This window comes from Sardina pilchardus, chromosome 21, assembly GCF_963854185.1.
Source record: "Sardina pilchardus chromosome 21, fSarPil1.1, whole genome shotgun sequence".
NCBI classification, from domain to species: domain Eukaryota; kingdom Metazoa; phylum Chordata; class Actinopteri; order Clupeiformes; family Clupeidae; genus Sardina; species Sardina pilchardus.
Window position 1 is genome coordinate 5,646,883 of NC_085014.1, and position 10,000 is coordinate 5,656,882.

At 38.6% G+C, this 10,000-nt stretch overlaps 2 long non-coding RNA genes across 2 annotated transcripts in view; one reads left to right on the plus strand and one right to left on the minus strand.

Moving 5' to 3' along the window:
* LOC134069071 (uncharacterized) overlaps positions 1 to 3,501 on the plus strand; it is a 4,090-nt gene extending 589 nt beyond the window's left edge. Inside the window, exons 2-4 of the long non-coding RNA XR_009936763.1 lie at positions 870 to 1,126; positions 2,927 to 3,010; positions 3,113 to 3,501. This is a non-coding gene — a long non-coding RNA (uncharacterized LOC134069071). The remainder of the gene's footprint in view (positions 1 to 869; positions 1,127 to 2,926; positions 3,011 to 3,112) is intronic.
* A 3,089-nt stretch (positions 3,502 to 6,590) lies between these two features.
* LOC134069259 (uncharacterized) overlaps positions 6,591 to 10,000 on the minus strand; it is a 6,311-nt gene continuing 2,901 nt past the window's right edge. Inside the window, exons 3-5 of the long non-coding RNA XR_009936798.1 lie at positions 9,198 to 9,255; positions 8,260 to 8,359; positions 6,591 to 7,726 (exon numbers count right to left, since the gene is read on the minus strand). This is a non-coding gene — a long non-coding RNA (uncharacterized LOC134069259). The remainder of the gene's footprint in view (positions 7,727 to 8,259; positions 8,360 to 9,197; positions 9,256 to 10,000) is intronic.

Sequence of the window (10,000 nt, forward strand, 5' to 3'; positions counted from 1 at the left end):
GTGACAAGTAGGCTAGTTGGCTACGGCTGCACATCTATATGCTTTTCTCTGTGATCTTGTCGATAGCCAGCTAGAATGTTATACCCTAATAATAACAGCTAATGCTAGCTTGCAATAAGAAACATATGTCATTTTCGCATACATCTTGCATTGATATGGCCATTATGGCCATTTTAATTGCATGTGGTATGTTATTGAGCTATATTGACAATACAAAATTATATACCACGTCGTTTATTCAATGTTGCCATACATAAAGCGAGTGATAATGATAAAGTTATCAGACAGGCATGTGCAATCGAATCTAAACTGCAGATTAGGCGGCGAACGCTCGGGAAAGGAAGAAGAATATAAGAGGGTGATGGGTTACTGCACTGATCACTTAAAGAACACTTTATGTTTGTATATTTTATAGATCAGTGGGTTGCTGTCATGTGACAGGCACACACAAAAAACGGAAATGCATCATAGAGTGAGAGCAAGCCATGTGGGGTAAACATGTAATAATGTTGTTGTTGTTTTGATTTTGTTTTTAAATAATGTTTTTTTATTATTATTATTATTTTTAAATAGTGCATTTCTTCAGCATACCAAATAGTACAATGCAGCTTTTAATGTCCAAAGTAGCCTACCGGTACTGTATTATTTTCCTGCATAAGAACTACAATAGGCTACTCCAGTATTTGAATAAATACCCACAGCAGTTTTACCCTTGTCTCACCTATACAATGTCTATGAATTGCAGTAGTGATGAAAATGAAAAAGGAAAGGAAGGTGTCCTGATGTGTTGTTTAAGGATTATGGTCCTGCAATGTTTTCTAGACAAATCTTTATGTCTTTTTTGTTTTCATTTCATCATGTTTTCACAGATTCTTGCTCCTGATATCCTGATGATACTGTCCTGTATGACTCCAACAGAACACTCACAGAAAGGAGAGCAGTGTCATACTACAAGATAACTAGCAACAAACCCTTGTTTGTCCTTGTTTGGCTACTCATTTGTCTACTTCCTGAAGAGGAGCATGCTAGCCTCGACACCTCAGTTCTTGCTTCCATTAACAGCTGTGTTATGGAGCGCATCCTCACATCATGGTCTACTGCAGCAGGTGGATACGGAAGACAATTGGTAGGTATTTTGCATCACTTTTACCTAACCTTTACTGTGGTTTGGCTATGGTACATATGGTTGTTGCTACACTAAATATAGGCCCATATTGTAGATTGGGAAACCTACTGTACAGTTGATACATTTTGGCCTATACTATTAAGGGTCAGCTGAATTGACCACCTATACCATATATTTTCTGAAAGCCTATAGCCCCTAGATGTCAATTCATAGGAATTACGGCATGTCCTTCCTGAGCCATACATTTTCTGTGAATTTGCTTTGCCTTTCAACAAATATACAAAATAGAACCATGTATAGATTTATGTTGTCCAAAGGTTGCAGGAAGGTGGGATATGTTCTAATGTATGTTAAATCACATCTATAACTGACAAGCTTTCAGAAAATATATGGTTTGGTTAGGTGAAATTGCTCTGCCTTTGAGTTGGACCTCAAATCGTATCATATGTGTACCTCGTTCGTCAATATGCAGAATAGAGTCATGTATAGATTTATTTTGTCCAAAGGTTGCAGGAAGGTGGGATATGTTCTAATGTATGTTAAATCACATTTATAACTGACAAGCTTTCAGAAAATATATGGTTTGGTTAGGTGAAATGGCTTTGCCTTTGAGTTGGACCTCAAATCGTATCATATGTGTACCTCGTTCGTCAGTATGCAGAATAGAGTCATGTATAGATTTATGTTGTGCAAAGGTTGCAGGAAGGTGGGATATGTTCTAATGTATGTTAAATCACATCTATAACTGACAAGCTTTCAGAAAATATATGGTTTGGTTAGGTGAAATTGCTCTGCCTTTGAGGTGGACCTCAAATCGTATCATATGTGTACCTCGTTCGCCAGTATGCAGAATAGAATGATGTATAGATTTATGTTGTCCAAAGGTTGCAGGAAGGTGGGATATGTTGTAATGTATGTTAAATTACATCTATAACTGACAAGCTTTCAGAAAATATATGGTTTGGTTAGGTGAAATTGCTCTGCCTTTGAGTTGGACCTCAAATCGTATCATATGTGTACCTCGTTCGTCAGTATGCAGAATAGAGTCATGTATAGATTTATGTTGTGCAAAGGTTGCAGGAAGGTGGGATATGTTCTAATGTATGTTAAATCACATCTATAACTGACAAGCTTTCAGAAAATATATGGTTTGGTTAGGTGAAATTGCTCTGCCTTTGAGTTGGACCTCAAATCGTATCATATGTGCACCTCGTTCGTCAGTATGCAGAATAGAGTCATGTATAGATTTATGTTGTGCAAAGGTTGCAGGAAGGTGGGATATGTTGTAATGTATGTTAAATCACATCTATAACTGACAAGCTTTCAGAAAATATATGGTTTGGTTAGGTGAAATTGCTCTGCCTTTGAGTTGGACCTCAAATCGTATCATATGTGTACCTCGTTCGTCAGTATGCAGAATAGAGTCATGTATAGATTTATGTTGTGCAAAGGTTGCAGGAAGGTGGGATATTTTCTAATGTATGTTAAATCACATCTATAACTGACAAGCTTTAAGAAAATATATGGTTTGGTTAGGTGAAATTGCTCTGCCTTTGAGGTGGACCTCAAATCGTATCATATGTGTACCTCGTTCGCCAGTATGCAGAATAGAATGATGTATAGATTTATGTTGTCCAAAGGTTGCAGGAAGGTGGGATATGTTCTAATGTATGTTAAATCACATCTATAACTGACAAGCTTTCAGAAAACAGTTATTTTAGTATGGCCCTGAGTTATGATAGAAATTATATTGACACAAACAGAATGGTAATGGCATTTTTTCTGTTACCGTTTATTTAGGTCCAAACCATCTTGAAGCCTTTTGGACAGAGGAGCGGATGACCGAGCTGGTTAACCTCTACATAAATAGACACATGTCAAGTGGTATGTTTGTCTTTAGATGTAAAGAAATGAAATGTAAAGAAATGATGCAGACTACTGTGTCTGATTACACTTTAACACCTTTCTACCTCAACACTAATTCAGGGTTTATCAAGGCCCAAATATGCTGAGGAATACAGGCTGCCTTGGTGGCCTAAGGAGTCATGTCAATGATCAGCTGTTTGTTGAGGCAGCAGCAGCAGGAGCAGCACCAACAACAGAAGCAGCAGCAGCAGCAGGAGCAGCACCACCAGCACTATAAACGCCATCAGCAGCAGCGGCAGATTATAAAGAAGGATAACAATGAATACATGAAATCAGAGTGGGAAGTTGTGCTTTTATGTTTCATATATACTGTATAAATATATGCACCTTACTTGAGTGTCTCTACAATTTACTTATACTGCAATGCAATTAAAATAAAGGCATTAATTTAATTCATTTGTCATTTCAGTTTTTATTCTTACATTCATTTCACCTGGGTGCCAGCCAAACTTAGCCCTTCCCACAACATTTCAGGTCGGGAAGTACGGTCTGGAATTGCACCGTCAACTATGCTCGATCCAGAGCTGTTCGGACCAATGTGTACATGTTGTAAAAGATACACAAGTTCATCTGAATGCTGTAGGCTATGTCTTAGTAAACATACATGTTCATGATTTGCATAGACAGGCAGGCCTTGATTGCACCTTAGGGTTACAGTTATGTTCATATAGACTGCACTCTGGCTATATCGTCAGACAGTTTTGCATGCGCACAAGTTGATGAATCGAACCAACCACCTCATAACACCCATTTTGTGCCTGTTTCTCATTTCACATGTTTTGTGATAAATAAACATGATTTGCCGGTCAGTTTTGACATACGTGACTGCCTTAAAAAGTACCATCTAGACAGCTATTCGGTTGAGTTTTCAGACAGTTTTGCATGCACACAAGTTGATGAACCATCTTCAGAAACTGATGTTTAGAGGGCATATTTTTGACATACGTTGATAAATAAAAGTTTTTAAATCATACTCAAACCATTAAAACATCCATATTTTGACTGTTTATGATACACAGAGGTGTGCTGTACTGAATACACCCAATTTCACTGATCTTACACACTGGGAATTTTGATCCACAACACATCCTCAAAAACGAATGTTTAGAGGGCATATTTTTGACATACGTTGATAAATAAAAGTTCTTAAATCATACCCAAACCATTAAAACATCCATATTTTGACTGTTTATGATACACAGAGGTATGCTGTACTGAAATAAACCCAATTTCACTGATCTTATGTGCAGTGGGAATTTTGATCCACAAGACATCTTCAGAAACTGATGTTCAGAGAGCTTATTTTTCACATAAGTCGATACACAAAAGTTCTTAAATCATACCCAAACCATTAAAACATCCTTTTTTTAATTGATTATGATACACAGAGGTGTGCTGTACTGAAATAAACCCAATTTCACTGATCTTATGTGCAGTGGGAATTTTGATCCAGAAGGCATCTTCAGAAACTGATGTTCAGAGAGCATATTTTTCACATAAGTCGATACACAGAAGTTCTTAAATCATACCCAAACCATTAAAACATCCATATTTTGATTGATTATGATACACAGAGGTGTGCTGTACTGAAATAAACTGAATTTCACAGATCTTATGCGCAGTGGGAATTTTGATCCAGAAGACATCTTCAGAAACTGATGTTCAGAGAGCATATTTGTCACATAAGTTGATACACAAAAGTTCTTAAATCATACCCAAACCATTAAAACATCCATATTTTGATTGATTATGATACACAGAGGTGTGTTGTACTGAAATGAACCCAATTTCACTCATCTTATATGCTGTGGGAATTCTGATCCACAAGACAGCTTTAGAAATTGACGTTGGAGAGCATATTTTTCACATAAGTTGATACACAAAAGTTCTTAAATCATACCCAAACCATTAAAACATCCATATTTTGATTGATTATGATACACAGAGGTATGCTGTGTTGAAATAAACCCAATTTCACTGACCTTACCTGCCTTGGCAAGTTTGATGCTCTGGACATACTCAGAAACTACAATTCAGACACCCATATTGGCCAGATAGGCCTAAGTAAGTGTCACACTCATTGTTTCATGAAATGTTGACATGTGGCACATATTTTGATTCAGGGAGTGATAACAAACTTGTTAGTCAAATTTGAGACCTCCAGCTGCTTGTGTGTTGACAGGAGGCGGAGCCAAAGATTGGAAAATCTAGATTTCTAGGGGGCGCTATAGAGTCTGTGAATATGTGAGGTGTGGTTTTACTTCACTCATATATTTTATGTCATACATAGATGTCACATGCCAAATTTAGTCTGTCTATGAGGTATGTAAGTTAGAAATTCTAACCCTAGGTGTAGATGGTCATAATTTGCATAGGTCAGACAGGCCTTGATAGGATTACACCAGTTAACTCAAGATAGTGCCAGCATGTGGCACATATTTTGGTACAGGGGATGATAACAAACTAGTATGTCAAATTTGAGACAGCTAGTGGCTTGTGTGTTGCCAGGAGGCGGAGCCAAATATAGGAAATATTGGATTTCTAGGGGGCGCTATAGAGTCTGTGAATATGTGATGTGTGATTTTATCACACACTCATATTTAGTGTCATATACAGATGTCACATGCCAAATTTAATCAGTCTAAGGGGTATACAAGTTACAAATACCAACCCTAGGTATAGATGTCCTTGATTTGCATAGTTAGACAGGCCTTGATAAGGTTACACCAGTTATAATCAACTAGAATGGTATCTGAGGAATTGCAAGAGTGGGCTTCATCAGGTGCAGATCACCAAAAGGGTCGCAACAGTACCTTATTTTTGAAAATCAGGCACACAGATCAAAAGTTATCTGCATTAACGCAACATCCAATAGGCCAAAATGCATAAATAAAGTGGTTGCTATGGTGGTTGCTAGGTAATCATGTTGGTTGCTTTAGTGGTTGCTAGGTTGACATTGTAGAGCTGGTTGCTAGGTTGTTGCTAGGGTAGTTAAGATGGTTGCTAGGACATTGCTAGGGTCATTGAGATGATTGCTAGGGCGTTGCTACGCTACGTATGGTGGTTGCTGTGCAAAATAATGCGGTTGCTATGCTGGTTCCTGCTATGGTGGTAATCATGTTGGCTGCTATGCTGGTTGCTACGTTGACGTTGAAAAGGTGGTTGCTAGGGCGTTGCTAGGGTAATAGGGATGGTTGCCAGGGGGCGTCACTATAACACTACGCTTTGCCATGCTGTGGGCTTGCTGTATAAGGGGGTAAAAACAAAATAGTTTGTCACATTTGAGGCTTAGCTACTTCTGTGTTTCCAGGAGGCGGAGCTAAAGATGGAAAAAAAGGATTTGAAGGGAGTACTATAGTCTGTGAATATGTGAGGGTTGACGATTCCATTCCACACACATATTTTGTTATCCAAGGATGTTACATGCCAAATTGAATCAGTCTACAACACTATACTTAGAAATGCCAACCCAATGTGTACATGTCCATGAGTTGCAAATGATGCCAAAATGATGTAAAAAAATGAAAAACAACACAAGTCGGTAACAAGTATTTTTTATTTCTGTAGACATCACAAAATATCACAATACAAAATTGAGCCTTCTGTCAAGGATTCAAGGAATTGTCAGATACAGAGATATCATTGTAAAATACATAGAGAACTGGCATTCAGCTTCTCAACTTGCCTGTGCAGAGGTGTACAGGATAAAGAAAGAAGGATTTAGAAATACATGTAATTTAACGATAGGGAAGGGTGGTCATTCTGTTTGAAGTCAGATAAAATCCAGGAAAACAGTTGCTGCACCGTCTCAGATTTTGCTCTTGACTACCTTTAAGTCCCAAAACCAAGACCTGTAAAATATTTTTGCTCAATTTTATAATTCCATACCCCTTTTAACCCTTGATTTTGTATCATTTTCACTCTCAGAAATTCCTTATCTTGGAGGCCATCTTTAGGCATTGATATATTTAAAAAATATTGTTCCTAGCTTGTCCAAACTTGGTGGAAGATGAAAGACAGACATGTTCTCAGTATGACTGGACCGTTGTTTGTAGTGCATACCCATTAATTTTATATGAGGCCCTAGATAAGGAACACGGTGCAAAACTGGTGATACTATGGGCCTTGTAAACATATTTTTGTGTCAACATTATATATGGAGAGCTAAAATATTGGCACAACATTAATAACCCATAGTATGTAAATGTGTACAAAAAGAAGTTCATACCCTTAATGTCACTGGTTTTCACACTTTTCCCCAAATCAAGGGCCTTGCAGAAAATGAGCCTGGCGAACAGGCGTTGATTTTGGGAACCATCCTTGATATACAGTAGACATGATTTGAACAAAACCTGAGACATTGCACCAACAATCTTTTCAGGTGGTAAACAGAGCAGTGTGTGTAAGTGCAGTATGGCAAGTCTATATAATGTAGTTTAAAGAGTTATGTGTGATCGGGATGCAGATGGCTTCAGGAAAGAAACTCCTTCTCAGTCTGTTCTAGCCATGTGGGAACAGAGACGTCTGCTTGACCTCAGTGGTTTAAACAGTCCATGGTCAGGGTGTGAAATGTCTTTTGAAATATTTTGGGCCTCTGTACTCTTCTGGTATAGATGTCCTGCAGAGAGGTGCTCTGATGGTACCTTTTGGCAGTAAATGTCAAGTGTCAAGTGTCTGTAAAAGAGAAAATGCATATATTACAATTGACCCTGTCCATGAATATAATCAATGCAAACTACTCAGTTTTGTGTGACAAATAAAAGCAAACCCACACTAGCAGCCTACAAGTCAGGTGCAATAGTTAAGCAGGGTTTAGACCAAAGATTCGCGACGAGCCAAGCCGAGCCGAGCGGTGAAGTTCTAAAACCTTGCAACTGCAACTAAACATGTTGAATGCTTTGAGACGGCTTGCAACAGCTTGCAACTCCATGCAACCTCTAATTCACACCGCTGCAACTCTTCTTTGGTGTGAATTGGGCTTTAGAAGTAATGCAGATGTGTACTTTGTTCTGTTTTCAAAGAAACTTGCTTTTAAAATCTTCTAATAAAGAGGACTATTTAAGTAACTGTAATGATCATGATTACTTTCTGGAGTAATGCATTAAATAGCACATATATGACAAACAAATTAGAGCATGCTCAATAACATACCCTACAGCCCTCACTATGGAACAAAAAAATTACATTCAAAACACACAAACACTTACACCAGGTTGAGGGCAGTAGCCACGGCTACCAGACATCATCAAGTAGAAGGTAGTGCAATCAGTACAGACCGACTTCACCCTGGACAGTTGATGGAGCCCACTACATAAACACATGAAAGGAGGGGATAAACTAAACAGCTACAGACACAAATACATGCACGCATAATATAATGCTATATGCGATTCTACGTGTATGAGTGTATGTATGTGTGTCTCTACCAGTGGGGTATACTATGAATCTCGCTGAACATAACCTGGATCGACAAATACAAAAGTCGCAATCAGAGATGAGTGGTATCACAAAGCTCACTGACGGGTTGAATTTGTCAAACCTGTGGGGTGTCCTACGAAGCTCGATTAGTGGCTTGGCGAGGCATGTTGCGCTCAAAGCCAGGGTATGCTGTCATACGAAAGTGGATTTGTTTTAGCGTCACTGTATCACTTAACTTAATACCCGAGTTAAGGCTTTGTGCAGCCTCGATATGTCTAGATAACCTAGATTTGTCTAACTTGCTTCGTAGGATACCCCACAGGTTGTCCGCACCAGTTGTCCGTTGTCCGGGGCATTTAGCGACAGTTCAATCACCTTTACAACATGGAGAATCCACGAGCGAGAGCTGTATATTTTGCCCATTTCGAACAAGTCATGATAATGAACTCCTATGAGGAGTAAAACAGTCAGATCACAGTGCGGGGAAATACCACTGTGATAAATAAGAATGGGGAACAGTGCTGTCAAAAAATAGCCCATGCGGTGAATGCGTGTTAAGTGTAAATATTTTGCAGAATTGTATATAAACTATGACCAGGTTTAGTTGTGAGCATAAGATACCATGGTGATATCGCAACGCTAAACAGAGCCACTTTCGTGTCACAGCATATCCTGGCTTTGAGCGCAACATACCTCGTTAACCTCGCTAATAAGTGAGTGAACTTACTTGCGGGCTTGGAACTTCTTCTGTATGAATCAGGGCAGCAGTCCTCACAGCACACTGCCTGCAAACAGAGGGAAACAAAACACACAGAACATGAAAAGACCGTCACTGAAGCACTACTACAGCAACGATCACACAACAACAACAACGATCACACAACAACAATGATCACACAACAACAACAATCACACAACAACAATCACACAACAACAACAACAACAACAACAACAACTATCACACAACAACAACGATGATCACACAACAACAATGATGACAAACAACTATCACACAACCAAACAACTATCACACAACAACAACAACAACAACAATCACACATCACACAACAACAACAATCACACAACAACAACAACACGATCACACATCAACAAAAACGATCGCACAACAACAACAACGATCACACAACAACAGCAATCACACAACAACAACAACAACGATCACACAACAACAATAACAACAACAATCACAAAACAACAACAATCACACAACAACAAGGATCACACAATAACAACAATCACACAACAACAACAACGATCACACAACAACAATGATGACAAACAACTATCACACAACCAAACTTTCACACAACAATCACACAACAACAATGATGACAAACAACTATCACACAACCAAACAACTATCACACAACAACAACAACGATCACACATCACACAACAACAACAATCACACGATCACACAACAACAACAACAACATGATCACACATCAACAACAACAATCACACAACAACAACAATCACACAACAACAATCACACAACAACAACAACAA